The sequence below is a fragment of the Nuphar pumila genome, chromosome 15, assembly GCF_984573655.1.
Source record: "Nuphar pumila chromosome 15, dmNupPumi1.hap1.1, whole genome shotgun sequence".
Classification (NCBI taxonomy): Eukaryota; Viridiplantae; Streptophyta; class Magnoliopsida; order Nymphaeales; family Nymphaeaceae; genus Nuphar; species Nuphar pumila.
The window spans coordinates 69,981,236-70,003,166 of record NC_143263.1 but is presented as its reverse complement, the minus strand read 5'-3'; the positions used below and the strand labels follow the sequence as shown (position 1 = coordinate 70,003,166).

Here is a 21,931-nt window from a genome sequence, read left to right as displayed (position 1 = left end):
CTTGTGAGTGTGATAAAAAACAAAACTTATCATAAATCTGCCTCATCGTCTGAATTAGAGGGAAGAACATGATCGAGGTAGTTCATGTTGAGAGTATGTAAATTATGTTCTCCCTCCAAGTCAAAATCTTCTGGATTTACATCCCAATTCTTAGATAGTCCACAACTGCATCAAAAAATGACTATATTAGTATCTAACTTAAAACTTTGAATGCAAATATTTAAATACAAACTTTGAATACAAAAAAAAAAGTACCTATACTCTTCTTTGGTGCGGCGAAAAATTAATCGTAGATTTGAGTGAACATAAACCAAATCCTCTGCTCTTTTACTAGTGAGTTTGTTTCTTTTAATGTTGTGAATTTGAGCATATGTACTCCAATTTCTTTCACAACAAGATGATGTAGAAGGTTGGGATAACAACTTCATTGCAAGACGTTGCAGATTTGGTGTCTCTGATCCATATGTTGCCCACCAATTAAGGGGATCTTCCTCATCTCTTGACACAAGTGCTGCTAAAGAATCAAATCTCCCAGTAGAAAACTTGCCAAACTCACTATTTATAACTTTAAACATGTGAGGATCATTAAAAAGTCTTTCCAAATATATCATTCTATTTCTTGATATCTCAGGATCTTCATTTGGAAAAACACGACCAACACCTGCTGTCAACCATTTTTTTGCATAGTATTTTGGATTGAGAGAGTGTGCCATGCAATGCAAAGGTGTATTGTTTTTATCCCATCTTCTCACTAAAACTGAATGTACATAATTGTAAAATTCTGAATCATCAAGTGCAATATATTTCTTCTCATGTTTAAAAATGATACTTTGAACTTTTTCAATCATATTGTCCCACATTTCATAAATTCTATGAAGCATGAGTACATCTCTGTCAACTTCTCTAAACATTTCCCAAATAGGCTCTGTAAATTCAACAAAATATGTAATTTTATCCCACCAAAAATCACCACAGATGCATTTTTTGATAACTTGAGCCTTGACATCATCTTCAGTACGATAAAAATCCCAATCTTGATCAGCCACCATCATCATCAATGCATTCTTGAGTTGCTTAATTCTTTTTATCATAACAATGAGAGAAGCAAAACGAGTTTCAGCAACTTTCAGTAACTTGAGATCAGAATGCCTATTAAATATAGAAAGGGCATGATGATGGTTTACAACAAAATTTCTAATATTTCGAACATCATGTTCTATTTTCTCAATCCATAAGCACATTTCATGTGCATGTACTCTTAAGTGGGGAAATCATCATCCTAAATCCCTTCCATTATCGCACCCGTCGGTGAGCAGGAGTTCGACTGCACCCAGATTCACGGCAAAACAAGGGGGGAAATCATCAAACAAGGTAGGTTTTACTGTGATTTCGCATATTTACTAAGTTTTCAAGCATGCTTTGGATTTGCCCTAACTCCCAATTCGAAAAATTGGGGTTTTGGGTTTGCCAGGAATTCCCAAATCAAAAATTTGGGGATTTAGGTTGTCATAAATCCCAAATCGACAAATTTGGAGATTTAGGTTGTCGTGAATCCCAATTCGAAAAATTGGGGATTTGCGTCTCCGAGGTAGGGTTGCCATGATTTTATAGTGTAATTGTTTCAAATATATGATATAATGTAAAAAAATCCATGACCTTCCGATCGTGATATGTGTGAAATCAGACCTGGAACATACGCTTTATGTTCTTAACGCATTCTAGATAATTATGGAAAAAAAAGGGAAAAGACACAAATTCCTGAGTATGAGTAAATACTTTGATTTTGGGTACGTATATGGTTGTGGTGCGCTTTGGTTGAGTGTATGAGCATCGATGTATACTATGTCATCGATAATCTGTTCACGGTAGGGGCAGTTGGTTATTACCGATGAAATCACGAAGAAAAAGAAAATATAGAGACTGGGTATTCGTTGCCTATGGTCTTAGTGTTCAGACAAATTTAATCTGCATTGTTGTTTCTCCTTTTGGTTAAATCTGATTCGCTTTTCTTGCTACAGTTGATCTATGCGTGATATTACATTGGATTCTATATTTCTTTTGCTTCATGGAGTGATTTGGGCTACTGTTTGGTGGGGTGTTGATTAAGATATTTGATTTATTGTGTTCCCAGGACAATCTTAGATTAAATTTCAATTTATTATTGTTTCTGTTATTTGGAAACTCTGATGTCATTATCTACTTGATATGTGAAATAAAACCAATGATGTTGCTTGATCTCTCCTGTAATGTTCTGAAATGCTTAACCTTGTAGTATTAGCTGTTTCTGATGTTAAAAAAAAAATTCTCAAAATGTGGGTCAAAATTTCAACGCGTTGCACAAGTAGTTTTGGCTACATTACTGTTTGTTAGTCCACATTATCTTCAAGTAAGACATATTTGAATTCCAAAAAGGGTATTGGAGTTGGACAATCATCTCAGGCTTTGCACAGGGGTGCCTAGGAAAGATATATGAAGAACAAAATTAATCTTGTTGATAATAAATTACATTAAAACGAGTATTCAAAAACTCGCCGAGTCAACTTGGTGACGCGGTTTACTCAACAAGACAACCATTCACCTGGTAAAAAAATTGAATGACCAGGTTTTCCACAAGACTCAGCCCAGTTACAAATTGATTGGCCAAGTCAGTCGGGTTTTCATTTGACTGAGCTATGATTAGTTGGGTCAACTTATTACTGAGTTGAGTCATATATGTATGTATTTATTTATATATTGTATGAGTGTACAATGTGTATATTTTGCATAACATATATGTATGTATTTATTCATATGCATTTATATATGTAATTACCTATCTTTTTATTCAATACTTTTAAAAGCTAACATGACCCAGCCATGTAACGACCCCAATTCATCCCCGTTGAAAAGTGATTTTTTTTTAAACAATTGGCAAAACCAAAACTCAAGGATCCGGGGCCTCATAGACTTAACAACTTCCAAACCACAAGGGATCTCTACATTGAACCATCCAATCAAAATAACTAACTTTATTAATAAAAAATCAAAGCCTGAGAACATAATTAAATTAAAGTGTAAAATCATAGAGCCACACTGTCCAAAAATAACAGAAGTAAATCACGCAGTCTCGCAAGCTTTCTGTGACAGTCGTTCTCATCCTGTAAAAAACATAGGAAGTACTGGGTAAGAATTAAAGATTCTTTATACGAATTCCTCTAAAAATCCAAATAGGCAAGAAAAAACATAAATCAAATTTATGCAAATATTCATAGGAACATAACGACAACAATTCCATAATTCACTTACCATTCAAGCATTTAAAAGTAATTATCATGCAATAACAATATCTCACAAGAAACAGAACAAGTAAGAATGCATGAAGTAATGTAGAACAGTAAATATGCATGATTCCAATGCACATGCATAAATAAATTATTTAGTTATTACCAGAGTTCTTTTTTGCATGCATGTCCCTATTAAATGCACACAAGTTTAGTTTCACTTTTCATTAAAACTCACAGATACTCAAAATGGGTACAACAAATTTTTAAAGTTCAAGATAGATTCCTAGTTGTAGCTTAACACATAATTTATATTTTATTACTAGGTTTCATACTTGCTCATCGACCGATATTAGGAATCAACACCATCCATCAAAACATTAGAAATCAACATCTAATGGCAAGACACCGGGAAAATCAACATCTACTGATGCCACTTAGTATATCAATAACAACAAATGTGTCACAACACCACTCCCAAGCAAAGTGGCTGAAAACTTCTTAAAATCGTGGCCGAAAGGCAAACTAGCATATCGGGTTCAGGAGCACAATCGCACACAGAGTTTTAGTATCCTCACAGTTTTCTCAAAATTGCCATCCCAGATTCCCACACTGTGTTCTATCTTTTTAGCAAAAGTCAAATTCTTTACCAAAAGAATAGTTTTGCAAATCAACATGCAATTAATTTAGAAAGCCAATAATTTCAAAAGTAAATTTTGCAATGCATAACACTAATATTGGAGCTACACATGCTCTTGATCCATATGGCCTAGAGTGGTTCGCATCCGACCACCGATGCATCTCAACTATTAAAACATGTCCATAATGCACATTCATTAACACACCATCAATAATGTACATATAAAAAAAATTGCATATGCATATGAACACTTGCTTGCAACATGCATTTTGCTTTCATGATTCATCTCATGCATAACATCCAAAGATGCACATGCTCATGTTAATTCAACATCAAAATAACTTCGGAATTTTGTGTTCATGATATGCACGTCTATGCCAACATAATATTCATTTGCATGAGTATACATAACCAATAAACACTCCTGTCAATTCGGGCATCCTCGAGATACAAAACATGACTACCGAGTCATAGCTATGCGGCCACCATGCACAGGACAGCATCAGCATGTTGTTGGCAACATGTTTCTCATGTAGAAACATGCAACCAATGACAGTGGATAGCGGACAATGCTGCACGTAAATGTGCAGCATTGGTCTGTCCTACAACAGCCCACCAAAAACCGAATCGATCAGATGTTTAATGCATCTACATATACAGAAAAGTAACATGCTAGAAATGCTCTGCTGATGCATATTTCTACCGGGGAATAACATGTACGCATACAACTATACATAGTTTCTAAAATCATCATCGTGTGAGCAGTCCGATCAGCATATATTTGGGTCTGGTCTGCACCCAATACAACATGTATTCGGGTCTGACCAACTACTCGAAATCAACACTTCTTCGAGTGTGGTCAGCACCCGATACAACTCGTATTTGTGTCTGACAAGCCACCCGAAATCAGCATTTTATTGGGTCTGGTCAGCACCCGATACAGTCCGTATTTGGGTCTGACCAGCCACCCGAAATTGACATTTTATCGGGTCTGGTTAGCACCCGATATAATCCGTATTTGGGTCTGACCAACCACTCGAAATTGACATTTTATTCTAATTCAAGGAAAACTTGGATGTTATTTAAATATAACCAAATATCTGATTCTTAAACATGAGCTGCGATAAATCAATACAGTGCACCCAGCTGAAAGCAATCTATCAAATGGGCAGAATGGAATAAATTTTTTATCAATACATGAACCATAACTGAGCTGGAACATATAATGAATACCAACACAGTCTGTACACTGTTAAATAATAATCAATACGGGCGAGAACAAAAGTAATGTATGCGAGCAAAGAAAAAACATTGATATATGATGATGGTTCAGAAAAACATATGCAAGCAGAATTCAAAAGTACATGCTGCCATATCTGCATGCATACTCACACACACACACACACACACACACACACATATGCTGCAGAACAAGTAACTACAAAGCAGAACAAAACACAGCCTGTTGGACCTATTAGTGGCAGGTCTGATAAGATTTTCGTGCATATAAAAAAATCCGCAGATCTGAAAACCTATGAAAGTCTGCAGATCCGTCTACATTCACAGTGGGACAGATGTGTCCATATGTACAATGACAGATCAAATTTTGTTTTTTGAGTTTTTAAAATATGCAGAACTAAGAAATATGAAGAAAATTAACACACGGGACAAATTCAGCTTTTAAAGCATGAAAACTCTAAGCATGAAATCAGAAATCGAGTATATGCCAAAAAGGAAATAAATGGCTGATTTAACATATATATATATATATATATATATATATATATATATATATATATATATATATTCAGCTGAAAAAAAAGGGAAATCGATCCATATATATGTATATATATTTGCATTCTAATTCATATTTTCCCCCTTTTCCACTAAAATCTTACATAAACTGAATTTAGACCGTTTTCCCTTTTCAAATCAAGAGAGGAACCCATACCTTCAATTGGAGACGTAAAAAGAGCAAAAAAATTCGTCGAATGCGCGGAATGGAAGGAGATCCTTCTCCTTCTCCTTCTTCTTCTTCTTTACTTTCCTTTTCCTCTCTTCTCTTTTTTCTTTCTTTCCCTTCTTCCTTCTCTCTCTCTCTAGAAAACGAAATCTAGAGAGGGGCGAGTTAGACCCTTTTATAAATTTTTTTTTGGTCTTCTAGAGAGAGGGTGACGTCCCTCTATAGCTCTAGCTACTCCTATTTATTCTCTTATTTTATTTCTTTTACTATTTTACTTTAACCACATTTGGGCTCTTCTAGAGGGTGACACCCCTCTCTAGAATCCCTACATAATAGGTAGAGTTCCACAAATGTAAAACTCTGCTATATTCAAAATAAAAATTTGAAATTAATTAATTTTTAATATTTAATTAATTATTTATTAAATAATAAAATTTCAGAAACTTTCAGAGGGTGTCTTTCTCCTTTGGGAGTCTTTTTAACATGGAATTTCACTCAATTAACTTTTATATTGAATTTAAAATTTAAATTAGTTAGACTTGGATTTTGGATCTAGATTTGGATTCAAGATCCAAATCCATATCCAATCCATATGAATCTTAAACTGGACCAGATCCTAATTAATATGGGTCTTGGTTTGAGTCCCAACCCAATCCATATTAACTTGGGTCAAATGGATCAGATCCAGAACGGGTCATATTGAGGTGGGTCTTTTTTGAAAAAATGCGATTTTCGGGCCAACCGTAGTCCGAATTCAAAAAAACAAAATATCAATGTTTTTAGAATTTCAAGATGCATCTAATGATATATTTTTTGAATTTTGCCTGAATTTAACCCAAATTTTGCTCGATTTTAAAAGTCAAAAATAAAAAGTTTTACCAAATCTTAATTGACTCGTTTAGGTCTTGTCAATGAGTCCTTGGCCACACCCAAACTCAGTTGACGCCACCTAAAATCGAAGATTTCTATCGTCTTTCAAAGTACTTAGCCAATTTTTTTCAGAAATCTCAAAATCTATAACGAAGGAAAAGTACACGATATTACAAGCCAAGTTATCGAGTTGACTCGTTGAGTCATGAGTTAAGCAGTGCCAAGTTGATTCCTGAGTCATTGGGTTTTAAAACCCTCCTTAAGATTCTTTTCTGTAGCTTATGAATAATTTCTCAAATTATATTGCATGAAATCCCTATTGCAAATAAAATACTACTATCCTTGATGTTATTCATTAATAAATTTATTAAGAATGACTAAACTTGCCACGTCCAGATATTGGGGATGATTTTCCAGATTCCCTGGTTTGACTCTATCATTAACTTGTCACTATAAAGACAAAAGTTAAAGATGATTTTTTTTGCCATGAATTTCTCAAGAGATTTTCATTTTTTATGGTCTTTAAAGAGAAAATCTCACAAAAAATAAGTATTTCAAATAAATATTAAAACTATTATTAGACAGTGTACTTGTTTTGTATTTAAGTTTGGATCCGGATCCAAACTACTTGCATGTACCATGTCCACAACATAATGGCATACTTGTAAATACCCTCAACTTGTCAGGGTTATTGTGAAGGCTATGTATTAGGGATTTTGCCTATATATTAATGAAATAGGTCACGGTTTCTCATTATGAAAACCGTGACTCATTGCAGCCTCTCTTTCTTCCTTCTCTTAATTTCTCGTTCGCAAGTTCTGGAGAAAACTCACATGGTATCAGATCACGTCTGATCCGAGGGTTGAAATTCTTCTACACAGGTACGTCCATACAAGAGCTTCCTAATTCTTTTGCTAAATACTCATATGGAATTCCCACCAATACTTCTTGAGAGATAGTGGAGATAAGGAAAGCAACTGCAGCTTGATCACGCTTCATCTAATTCTCATATTGGGGATTTGGTATTCATTGTATAAAATCAACCTCGTTTCCATCTTTAGTTTCTTGTATGATAAATTCTAGAGGGGCTGAAATTGATCTATTTAAATGTCCAGAAAGACCTTGACTTTTAATGAATGGAAGAATTTGTCTCTTCCAGATCAAGAAATTGTAATTGGTAAGTTTTTCAGAGGCTAGAATTTCCTTTCTTCAGCGTGAATTTCAACTCCTCACTAAGGGTTTCATGTCTGTCATGGAGTACTTGAACAAGGTTAAGAGCATAAGTGATCAACCAGCTGTTGTCGGGTATGAAGTGACAGACAAAGATAAAGCCAGGCAAGCCTTGAATGGATTGGGACCAGAATTTCATGTTCTTTCGACCTCATTGTTATGTCTACCCAGCTTACCATCGTTTGAAGACTTGCAAGTGAAACTACTTCAATATGAGATGACCTTAATGGGGATGTCACATGACACTGGTGGACAGGTTCTTGCTACTGGTGTTTCTTTTGGCCAGGGACGTGGTGATAGTCATTTTGGTGCAGGCAGAAGACAAGGATGAGGTACTCCAGGGGGGCGTGGGTTACTACCCACCCCGAATGCCTCTCCTTATAATGTGAAAAACGTGCCCACCTGTTATCTCTGTAACAAGCGAGGTCACGTCAAAGCTAACTGTTGGCACAATCCATAGAACAAAGGAAAGTTCCAGAAGGGTGAGAGCTCGTTAGGACGAAAGGAGAACCCTTCAAAGTTTGGTGGAGATGTGAAAGAGCTTCTTTTGGCCACATTGTCTGAACTTGATCTGAAACGCGATGATAAAGGAGTCTGGTACATTGATTCAGGGGCAGCTACTCATGTCACAGGTAATGCGGGTAAATTCTCTACTTTAACTCCCTATTTTGGAAAAAGTAACATCATCACTGGAGACGAGTCACACCACCCCATCACCCACATTGAAAATGTTTCTATCCCCTTGCCTAAATGTAACGACCCCAATCCATACCCTTTGAAAAATGCGAATATTTTTTTTTCTAAGAGTTGCGGAAAACTTCTCAAAGACCTGGGGTCCTTACAGTTCCAATTTCAGTTGGATAACTACACACCACAAACAAACTTACATTTATCATCCATAACCAACCAACTAAACTCTTTTATTAATGAATCAATAAGAGTCTCATACTCAATGTCAAAAGTGAAATAACAACTTGCAGGAAATAAGAACTAAAAGAAACAAAAGTAGAGCCACTCTGTCCGTAAGTGAAGCAGTCTGAAGCAAATGTGACCCTCGTATCCCCTCAGAAGCGAGTCGATTTCACTGATCACCTGTGTCTGGGAAAAACCAATAAAATAGGGTCAGATTTCCGAAGAATTCTGCGTACAGGTTTCCCTAATGAATCAAATAAGAAAAAGAGCATAAATAAGATCCATATAATATTTTTGAGGAATACTGTTATAAGCAATTCATAAGACAATGAACCATTCATGCAGAAATAAACTAAACATTAAGCATGAGGAAACACGAAATAAGTAACATTGATCAAAACTTAATCAATAAGGCAATTAAATGCAAAAGAAATCAACATCATGCAATGATCAACATATAACAACCATGGGAACAGATAAACATGTATGATCTAATGCATAGCAAGAATATGCATAATTTATGTACAATGCATGAACCCCTTTATTATCTTTCATTTAAGCTCCCTTCTTTCCATATGCATGTCCTATTAAATGCACACAACTTTAAATTCCTCTTTTTAATTTATCATTGCCCGCGGATACACCAAACGAGTACAATCCCCGAGGTCAAGTAGGGTTCCCGGGGTAGCTTCACACACGATTTGTATTTTATTACCGGGTTCCAAACTTAGCCCTCGATCGATATCAGGAAACAACACCATCCATCGGAACCTTGGAAAACATCCAAAGTCGGGGACACCATGAAAAATAGTATCCACTGGCGCCACTTTATTGGTATACCAAAACAACAACAGCTGTGTCAAAACACACCACCCTCAGGAAAAGTGGCGGACTCTCCCTAAAATCGTTGCCAGGAGAAGAACCTCAATATCGGGTTCAGGGGCAACAACGCACACGGAGTTTTTGTATCCTCACGGTTTTCCCCAAACCGCAACATCCAAGATTCCCACGCTAAAGCAGGGACATCAAGGAGAAAATGAATTACACTGTTCTTTACTTTCTTTTATCTCGTTATTAATTCATCTCTTTTATATTTGCAAATTTACATGCAGAATTAATAACATAAGCTTGCATATCAGCAAGCTAAGCTTTTCACGGTTCCACAGCCCGTGGCAACATATAACAATGAAATAAAATAACAATATCGCTTTTGATTTTTTTTTTCCAATGCATCAAAATAACTAAAACAAAGAGTAACATGTTCTCGAGGCTCACCCTGATGATCCATTTGATCATTAATGCATTCATATGCAAAAATCATCATGCACATGAGTTCACAACTTCATGATCATTGCATGCTTTTCAATGCAACTTCATATATGCAAACTTTTGAGATACACATGAAACAATAAATTTATAAGCTTATGCATTAGTCTACATGTGTCCAAGTTAAATACATCCTTCCATACCAATACACATATTCATGTTCACAGCATAATTTCAGTTAATGCAAGTATTCCTGTCATATACACGCTTCACTCACATATTCATACCATATGCACACCCTTATACACTACACATTTTAGTCAAGTATGTGAGTATTCAAGTGATAACACACGTGACTTACTCATAAGTTTAAATGTATAAATACACAAATGTTACCTTCAACATATTCTGTCAAGTGACAATCCCATTCCTTAACATGTACCCAGATACACCCACTTAATAGGAAACTAAAATTAAAAAGAAAAGCACACCACACGTATTTTTGAACTAACATAACCTTTTTTTTTATACAGGTGGAATCTGCCAACACTTGGCAAGTGCTGCCAGACCCACATAAAACTAGGTATTTTTCCAGCCGATGCCCACTCTACTCGGTTCAGCAGGCTCGACAAGCCTGTCCAGCCTGTCGAGGCCTAGCTGAACAGGGCCAGGACTGGCAGGGGGCCTCTTAAGATTGTCTTTCCTTCTAAGCAACCAAAGTTTTTCTTTTCACCCCTTTTTTTTTGTTGCTGACAGCATACCAACAGAAATACCAAAGAATAAAAAAAATTCAGAACATGAGGTATGCTTATGCATAATTAGAAAAAGAAATCCCATTATGCATGTCCTTCATTCAGATGTTTGAATATAAACCGATTCCTTGCCAAGAAAGCATGCATTTTGTTGATTCACCTACAGGTCTGCATGTGTAAACAAACCCACAGGCACTTATATATATATATGCAACCATAACAAAATAAAAAGGCCAAGGATACTTGTAAGTATAGCTTACATTTAGATATGTGCCTTATCGTGATATACTTATGTGGATTTTACCTATGCAGTGACATGCATATGTTTTAAATAATCCCTTATACATTGGAAAATCGTGGAGGTCAAATCTACCTTAACGCACACCTGAAAAGCCATATATCTCATTGTCTAAAATTCTGTTTTCATAAAAATACATCTACATCTATTTTATTACACAACAACCTTCAAGAAGATGAAAATACCTTGATTCCATCCATGGATTTTCAAGAAAAATACCACATGGAATACGAATCCATGTCCCTTTTTCTCATCTAAGACAATAGAGAAACCCATACCTCTTTGGCGAAATCTCCGGCGATCGGCAGGTTCAATCGTTGCGAGAGAAGGGTCGACTAAAGTCGTCCCTTGCTGTTGCTGTGACAGGGGTACCTGTCGTAGCCTGCGATGGCTGCTGGCGGTTGCGGCTTTCCGGCGACCTCCACCACTCTGATGCACGCCCACACGAGAGAGAGAGAGAGAGAGAGAGAGAGAGACGAGGGAAGAGGGTGAGACCCCCCTCTTTTCCCTTTTATCGCCGAAACCCCCCTCTTGCCGAGAGGCGCGAGGTTCGGTTACGCCTGCTGTAACCGACCCCCTTCTTCTCCCTTTTGGTAATAGCAGGAATCATGCCCTAGGCACGATTCTTGCTTTTCCTCTTCTTTAAAAAGCTGCAACCCGATATCAGGTTTTAAAAACCTTATCAGGTTACGGATTCGGGTCGGGTCCGACCCGGGTCCAAGTTCTTTTTTTTTTTAACGAGAGGGCCGGGTCCGGGTCTGTGACCTGCGAGGCAGCGACTCTGGACCCACGCCTCCCACTCTAAATGGATTGGATCCAAATGAATCCAATCGTGGATCCCCTAAAAAATACTCGTATAATATATATTTTTATATATATTTAATCATTTATAAGTATATATAGGGTATTTTACCTATATCCATAAGGACCCTATCTGGGTCTTGGATCCGGAATGTGGATCCCAAGCCCATTTATGCACTATTTACATAGCTATCACTAGAATAATTCGCTTAATTAAAATTTTTGCACTTATATAAGTACATATAAGTTTATACGAGATAAATATATATGTAAAGACCCCTTTATGGGTCCCGGATCCGCGACTTGGATCCTGGGCCCAACTCACATTGTGATGAAAATTTTATATTATAAAATATTTAAATAAATGCTTAAAAATTTGTGGTTATTACACTAAATCCCCACTTCATCTTTCCAATCTTCTTCATGCCCCAAATATTACAAAAAATATTGTTTCCGTTTCTAAGCTTGTTGATTATACCAATTCTTCCGTTGAATTTACTCCGTCTTTTGTTTATGTCAAGGATCTACAAACGAAGGAGACGTTCGCTAGAGGGGAACGCTGGGGAAATATGTATGTCTTCCAAGAGGATCCTTCTACTTGTGTTCGGCCTACCTTGAAGTCATCTTGTCAGTCTATGTCGTCAAAGAATATTCATGTGTTCAATTTGTAATCTTCATATAAATGTAATAAGCCTAATTTTTGGCATTTGCGTCTTGGTCATTGTGGTCGAGTTTTTGTTGAGCGACTAGTATATGATGGTCTTATTCCTGAGTCTAGCCTGATTCCTAGACCCGATAATAAAATGTGTTCAAGTTGTCAAATGTGTAAGAGTCATGTTCTTCTTTTTCATTCAATAAATGAGAGAGCTTCAAGGCCTTTTGAAATCGTCTGTTCCGATGTATGGGGACCGACTCCTAATCCTTCTAATTCTGGCAACAAATATTATGTTATTTTTATTGATAATTTCTCCCGTTTCACTTGGATATTTTTCATGAAGAATAAATCAGAAGTCTTCTCTATTTTTCGTTGTTTTCATGCATTTGTCAAAACTCACTTTTCTTGTAATATTTTACATTTCCAATGTGATGGTGGGGGGAATACTCCTCCAGGGATTTTATTAATTACCTCCAAGATAATGGGATAAATCGTAGAGTATCTTGCCCGCATACACCCCAACAGAATGGAGTTGCAGAACGGAAACACCGTCACATTGTGGAAAGCGCTATGAGCATGATGCACAGAAGTCATACTCCCATAAGACTCTGGACGGAGGCCTTTCACTCTGCTGTTCACATTATTAATCGTCTGCCCATGAAGCTTTTAGAAAATAAATCACCTTATTTCATCCTATTTGGGGAACATCCTGATTATGATGAACTAAAAATTTTTGGCTGCATGTGTTATGTTCATATTGACTTTTCTTTGCAAAACAAGTTTTAGGTTAAGGCATCCAAGTGTAGATTTGTCGGATATGCAGATGACCACAAAGGGTACAGGTGTTATGATCCTGACAGCAGGCGAATTAAGATATCTAGGAATGTAGTTTTTGATGAAAATGATTTTGGAGATGGAGAATATGTTTCTGCCCAAACCAATACGAATGCGCTATTTTATGATCCATGGCTCAGTGCAGAGCTCTTTCCGGCAACCAACAATGAGTGTTCTTCCTCCTGTGCTCAAGGAACATCCTGTCAAGATGGATACATGAACTTGAAATAGAACATTCTCCAGAGATTAACAAGTTTGCTGGGCAAGTTTATAGGAGAAGAGAAAGGGACTCACTCTTGACTCCGGATGATATTGAACAAGAAGCGCCTATGTTTCATCCATCCAACGACATTACTTCTCCAATTTCTAATATAATAGCAATTTTGATCAGACGATCTGAAAGAGCTCGGCATCCTATTGAAAGGTGGGTCAGTTATGAGAATTTCACCATGGATTTTCAGTTATTTTTGTCACAGATTGAGAAAGAGACTGAGCCTAGACATTTTCATCAAGCCATTAATTCCAAAAAATGGATTTAAGCTATGAATGAAGAGATGGAAGCTTTGTACTAGTGTCAAACATGGACAGTTGTCCCTCGACCTCCAGATAAAAATGTTGTTGGCTCACGATGGGTCTACAAGATCAAATACAAACCGGATGGGAGTGTTGAACGATACAACGCTCGTCTCGTAGCAAAGGGATTCACTCAAGAGTTTGGACAGCACTATAATGAAACTTTTAGTTCAATTGTGAAAATAGGCACAATTCGCATTGTTCTTTCATTGGTTGTAGATTATGGTTGGAAAATAAGTCAGCTAGATGTGAAGAATGCCTTTCTTCATGGGGATTTGAAGGAAGAAGTATACATGGAACAACCGCTAGTACATACCGAAGGAGATTCAAAGGAGTATGTATGCAGATTAAATCAAACACTCTATGGACTGAAACAAGCATCTCGATCTTGGTTTGAGAGTTTCTCCCTAGAAATTCAAAGACATGGTTTTTATCGATCACAATTGGATTACTCTCTCTTTATTCTTCGAGGTAAGGAGTTTACCACCTTCTTGTTGATATATGTTGATGATATAATTATTATAGGAAGTAGTGAGAATCATGTTCAAGAAACTAATGATCTTCTGAGTCAAATGTTCAAAATGAAGGACCTTGGAAACCTTCGGTACTTTCTTGGAGTAGAGGTGGATAATCAAGGAAATAAACTTACTTTGACCCAGCATAAATACACCTTTGATCTGTTAGAAAATGGTGAAATGAAAGATTGCAAGCCTCTTGCTACTCCTAGTGTGCTTAACCAGAAATTAAGTGTGCAAGACAGAGACTTGTATTATGATCCCACCAAATATCGGAGTCTAGTGGGAATGCTTCAATATCTTACTTTTACCAGGCCCGATATTATATATTCAGTCAATCAAGTTTCTCAATTCATGCATGAGCCAAGGACGGGACACATGGATGCAGTAAAAAGGATACTGAGGTACTTGAAGAGTACTGTTGGAGATGAATTTTTGTACACCAAAAGCAGATCCATGAATACTGCTCATGACATCATTGCTTATTCAGATGCAGACTGGGTTGGAGATCCTGATGATCGAAAGTCAGTTTCAGGATATGGCGTTTTCATTGGTGCCAATCTTTTTTCCTGGAGTAGTAGAAAACAAAAAGCAGTGTCTAGATCTAACCTAACACAAAAGCAAAATACAGGGCGATGGCTGCTGCTACAGCCAAAGTAACATGGACTAGACATTTGTTAACAGAGCTAAAAGAGCCGATTACTAGTTCTCTCTTTTGTGACAACCAAAGTGCTATACAAATATCTCTTAATCCCATTCATCACAGCAAGACCAAGCACATTGAGATTGATCAGCATTTTATCAGGCAAAAGATTAAAGAAAAAAAGATTTAGCCCCATTATATTAGAACAAAAGACCAAGTGGTTGATTTGCTCACTAACGGACTCACAAAGTGCCGTTTTTGGGTCCTAAAGAGCAAGTTGTCCATGATCCAAAATCATGCACAACTTGAGGGAGACTATTAGACAGTGTACTTGTTTTGTATTTAAGTTTGGATCCGGATCCAAACTACTTGTATGTACCATGTCCACAACGTAATGGCATACTTGTAAATACCCTCAATTTGTCAGGGTTATTGTGAAGGCTATGTATTAGGGCTTTTGCCTATATATTAATGAAATAGGTCACGATTTCTCATTATGAAAATCGTGACTCATTGCAGCCTCTCTCTCTTCTCTTAATTTCCCGTTCGCAGGTTCTGGAGAAAACTCACAACTATGAAGCTAATAATTAGTAAAATTAGACAAAAGACCAAAGGGTAGTTTTGTTTGAGATATTGCTAGGAAAATTGAATTACAAAATTGTGATATATTTGTTTTAATATAAAACAATTATACTTTTAATATATTCCGATTTATTGAAGTTTGTTTGTAACTTCTATCATAGTATGGTTTTTATTTTCTAAAATATTAAGACTTGCATGAATATGCTCTTCATCCATATCCAATTACCCTGTCTATCTTTGCACAAGCAGGCCTATTAAAAAAGGATCCAGATCAATAGTGGGCCTAGTATTGCTGATGGTTCTGATCTGTAGTCACAAATATTGGTCTCGGCTATATCTTGGCAAGGTTATTTCTCACAATAATATAGGTTAGGTTAATAATTCTTTGGGCTTTAAAAAAAATTAAAATAGAAAAAATAAGAAAATAACATTTTTAGACAATAAAGTACACGTATAATACAAGAAATAAGTAAAATGTAAAATTAAGAAGAAAAACATATTTAAGATATAGAAAATAAATAAAAAGGTGAAAATAACTGATAATATCGTGATATTTTCAGGGGGATATCGTGATATTATCACAAGAATATCACAATATATATAAATTTTCAATATTTCCAAATATCGAGTCGAGATACTTTAATAATGCTTGCTGATTTTCAAGCGATGCTATCATGATACTTTGAAAATATCACTGATATCTGTGACTATGTTCTATCCCTGCAATTTGGTTAAGATCTTGTTCTTGGGTCTTTTACCCTAATCCTTTGTACTTTTGTCACCTTTATCTTGATTTATAATTTTTGATAGAAAGAAGCTTCTAGGAGATCTTTAAAATGATTCTTGGGTCACTAGATATGGATATTGGGTAAAAATGGTAGAACTTCCTGACAGAAAGTTATTGACACTAACACAACCTTGTGATTATGGTTATTAGTTTGATTATCCATTTTACAAACTGATGCTTATGTATAATAATCGTGTTTCTTAGGGTATACCATCTTTTTGAGAATTCCTCCCTTCTATCAGAACCACCTAGTGATATTCTATGCATTTGAATTACATCCAGGCTGCATAATTATTCATAATGGAGTGTGGGCATGAGGAGTGCATTGTCGATAAGCCACTCTCTTCTGGAGTTAGGACGGTTGTGGAACGATGCTAGGCATTGCACACTCTTGTGTATTAGACATAGGGAGGCTGCTGGTTAGAGGGATTCAGGCTTTGTTTTCTCCTCCCTCCTCATGGTGTAGAGACTGAGGGCTTCAGGTCATTTTTTCCCCACTACAACATGAGCTGGATGCCCAAGTCAGCCCTGGTACTTTGGGTTGTTTTACATAACAAATTCTAGAAAAGTATTAGTTGGTTATCTTGTTAATATGTACATATATACTCAAATATATGTGTATGTATATACATATACTCAAATATATGTGTATGTATATATTATATTATATATCACATATACATATTTTTTGTAAAAAATTAAATCATTTTTTTCTGTATTTTATTTTTTATTTTCTGTATTTTTTTGCTGGGTTTTGACCAGCTATAACTAGCCATTAGGACTAGTCTAACATCTAGTCAATCTAGCCGTAGCTAGTCCTCTCTCTTGTATATTTAAAGGGGATCTCCCCCTCTTGTATGTATGCATTCTTTGTGCATATTCACCCCTAATAAAATATTTAATTTTCAAGTGATTGTGCACTCTCTTTGGTCTTAGTGGCCCTTGTGCTTATTTCCTTAGTGGCTTGTGCTTATGTGCCCTTAGTGGCTTGTGCTTGTACCTTTTGTGGGTTGTGTAGACTCTCTTTCTACTTTATTACATGGTATCAGAGCCTTGAGCTCTTGATTCTTAGGATATTAAAGATCAAGGTGTTTGTGTGGATGTGAGTTCGTGGATCATGAGCTCGTGGTGTTCGTGAACCCTTGCTATCCACCATTCATATACTCCTTGCCTTCACTCTCTTCATTCTTATCTCTTTGTCATCATTATGGAAGACAGAGACTATTGCCACCATTCCCGTAAAGCTTAATGACTTGAACTACATAATGTGGGCTTCCATTATTAAACATCACATTTGGGCCAAAGGACTATGGGGATTAATTGATGACACCGAGAAGGAACCAAAGCTAGTCTTTACCAAAAATGACAATGGAAAGGAGGTTACACTTCAAGGAAATGACATGAATAAGGTCGTTGCCAACTATGAAAAGAGGTGGATGAAATAGAAGATGGGCCACTCCAAAATCATGTCGTGACTCATAAATAGTGTGGATATTAACAAGTGTGCAAACTTGGTGAAATTCGATTATGCAAATGATGCATGAAAGTATCTCTAAGATATGTATTCACTCAAAAATATTGCACATGTATGCAATCTACAAAACAAAGGAGTATGACCCAAGGGGACATAAACATACGTGAATACTATAATGCTCTATCTCTCCTTTGGGATGAATTAGCCTTACTTGAGCCTAAGTAGCATTGTCCAATGGACATTGAGCTTCGTCAAAAACAAGTTAAGGTGGAACACTTCTACCAATGGGCATAAGCTCGAATTTGAAGGCACAAAGTCTGCTCTTCTTCATAGAAGGGGTATTCCCTTTATTGTTAAGACATTTAAAGAGTTGATTATAGAGGATAATAGACTAAAGAAGCATGATACTAAGGATTAAGAGTTTGTGTTGGCCATGTCTAGGTTCGGATCTAACACACATACTTACAAGCCTCCTCATTTTGGGAGGTCCTCCAATGAGCAACAAAACAAAAAGATCATTTGCCACTTTTGCAATGAACCAAGTCACATCAAGCCTTTTTGCCCAAAGAGGAGAAGAGATGAAAAGAAAGAAGAAAAGATAGTGGCGTCCATGGGACCTTCACTTGAGAAAGGTGGTGTTGATGAATGCTCCAAGAGCATTGGATCGATGCCACTTTCCTAACTAGTGGAAGATCTACAACCACTTCTCAAGAGCCAATCATCTTCACTTTTTGGTGTTGCTGTGTCTACATGCATTGATCTCAGTAAATCTTCTTGGATTCTTGATTTCGGCATATAATTCCATATGACCCCTAATGAGTCTATTCTATCCGAATGTCACTTTAGTTCAAATGATTCCTATGTATCTACCACCGATGAACTTCTCTAAAAATCAAGAGTTTTGTTACTTTGAATGACTTATAAAAACAACCAAAATTTATAATGTACCAAATGTTAGAGTAGTGCCTAATTTGAATTTGAACATTTTTTCGGTTTCCCAAATCTCCAGTCATGGATGTAAGATCACCTTTTCACCTAGTGATTGCTTGGTGCAGGGTCTCTAGTCAGGGAGGCCGATTGAGCAAGGCCATAGAAGAGGGAATCTCTACCTCATGGACAACCTATGTTTACCAAATGGAACTTTTTGTAACTATGTTGAAAAGAAAGATTTAAAAAATTGGCATAGGAGATTAGGACATCCTGTGTGTCAAAATTGTATTTGTTTTCATTTCTTAAAAAATATAATCAAAAGGATTTGGTTTGTAAATATTGTATTCTCGAAAAAATGAAACTATTACCTTTTGGATCAAATAATTTTGTCTCTAGAGAACCATTTGAATGAGTACATTGAATGTATGGGGTCCGCACCGGTAATATTTGTTGATGCTTATAGTATACATGCTTGGATATATTTTCTTAGACTCAAATCCGAATTCTGTACTTCTCTTCAAAAATTTCACAACCTAGTTAAAAATTAATTCAAAACTAACATACATTTTTTTTTTACCCAACTCTGGGAGAATTTTTTTATCTAATAATGATTTTAAGAACTATCTTGATTATCATGAGATTATGCATTAAAGATCTTGTCCTAATACTCAACAAAATGGTTTAGTCGAAAGAAGGCACCGACATATTTTGAAACTACAAGAACCTTGCTTATTTTAAAAAATATTCCTAAAAACTTTTGGGTCGAGGCTGCTCTTACGGTGGTTTATTTAATTAATAGAATGTCCTCATCTTCTCTAAAAAATATTTTACCCATTGAAAAGTTATTTAAAATCTTTCCCGATTACAAAAGATTAAGAGTTTTTTGTTGCAAATGTTTTGTCTTTACTAACAAAAATGATAAACTTTCTCCAAAAGCAATCCATTGTGTTTTCTTAGGATATGTTGTAAACCAAAAAGGATATAGATGTTATGATCTTGAAAACGATAAGTTAACATTGCTTTTCTTGAAAATGAAAATGAAAATGAAAATGAAAATGGATTTGATAGGCTTGAGTCTAAGGAAGAATATGATTTTTTTTTTAGTTAATGAACATAGTTCTTGTGATAAAAATGAATGTGATAATGTTATTGTTGATCATAATGATATATGTGATAGTAAAGTGCATGATAATGATGTGCATGAAGATGGTGTGCATGATAGTCATCCTCCCTTTATTAATGAAAATGTTGATAAATCCCATCAAGAAGTTTATACCTGCCAAACTATTGATCACCTTCCATGTGCCCTAGAAAAATATTCTCAAAATCAAGACTTAGGAGAATCTAAAATTAGAAGATCCTTTAGGATATCAAAAACACTTAATAGATATGACTTCTGAGATTGTGTGTCCACATGGCTCAACCCTCCAAGCTGTATTGTGACAACAAGAGTGTTGTTTGCGTCGCCAACAATAATACTTTTCACTAACATACTAAGCATATCGAGATGGACTGCCATTATGTTCATAAGAAATACTTAAGAGGAACTATCTTGCTTCCATATGTCCCATCATAGTATCAATTGGCTGATTTTTTTACCAAAGCTCTATGATTACCACGGTTCAAGTTTCTTTTGGCAAACTTTCGGTGTTATCACCGTAAGTTTGATGGGGGATGTTGATATATATATATATATATATATATATATACTCAAATATATACAAGTGTATATCTATGACTATGTATATATTATATTATATATTTTTTTCTGTATTTTATTTTTTATTTTCCATATTTTTTTGCTGGGTTTTGACCAGCTTTGACTAGCTGTTAGGACTAGTCTAACGGCTAGTTAGTCCTCTCTCTTGTATATTTAAAAGGGATCTCCTGCTCTTGTCTGTATGCATTCTTTGTACATATTCAGCCTTAATAAAATATTTATTTTTCAAGTGATTGTGTGTGTTGTCTTTGGTCCTTAGTGGCCCTTGTGCTTGTGCCCTTAGTGGCTTGTGCTTGTACCCTTTGTGGGTAGTGTGGACTCTATTTCTACTTCATTACATATCTAACTGCTGTATGTCATTTCTTTAGGTCCTCTGCTGTAGAAGGAAGCCTAAGATCCATGATGATGGAAAAATGTTTATTTTTTTGAATTGTATCATTTGGGTCCATTGGGCAAATTTAATTGAATTGGAGGGAACTTTTGAAAGCATAAAACATTTCATTATTACACGATATATCTATAATTCCCACCAAATCTTTAGGCATCTAACTGCCTAAGCAATTTATAATTTGTAGGAGAACCTCACTGGTTGTAGCCTTGAGGTAATGAAATTTTAGGGGAACACTGGTGTCATCAACTGCTCCTTCTGTGAATTAATTATTTTAATGAATAATTTATTTTATTCATTTACTGTTAGGTCATTCGGTTTATTGTTTTTGTTAAAATGTAAAAATGTAATATATATATAATAATATAATATTATATATATATATATATTTGTATTTTCTTTTCTTTATTTTTCGGTTTTATTATCTAGTTCAAATAGAACTAGTTTAAATAAACTAGTCAAGTCTTAGTCAAGACTTGACTAGATAGAGAGTCGTTGGACCCTAGTCCAACGGCTCTATTTAGAGCCGTTGCCGTTGGACTAGGTCCAACGACTCTATGGATTCTCCTCTTCCTCCTCTTCTCATTTGTGTATAAATATGGGTGATTCCCCTCTCTTATGTATCAATGCTTCTTAAGCATTTTGTGTATGAATAAAATATTATTTATTTTTTGACTGTTCTTCCATTTATACCCTTTCAAGGGTCATGCTTGTAGTGTCTCCAATAGACACCTTTTTGTGAGTTCTTCATGCATTTGTGGAAGACCACCATTTTATTACAGTTTTCACTCTATTATCCGCAATAGTTGTATAAGAAAGACTGTCCCAATTTTTTGCT

General features: G+C 35.8%; 1 protein-coding gene across 3 annotated transcripts in view; it reads left to right on the top strand.

Annotated features, from left to right (window-relative positions):
- Positions 1 to 21,931, top strand: part of LOC149815553 (pantothenate kinase 2-like) — a 152,278-nt gene that overhangs the window by 84,359 nt on the left and 45,988 nt on the right. The window lies entirely within an intron of this gene.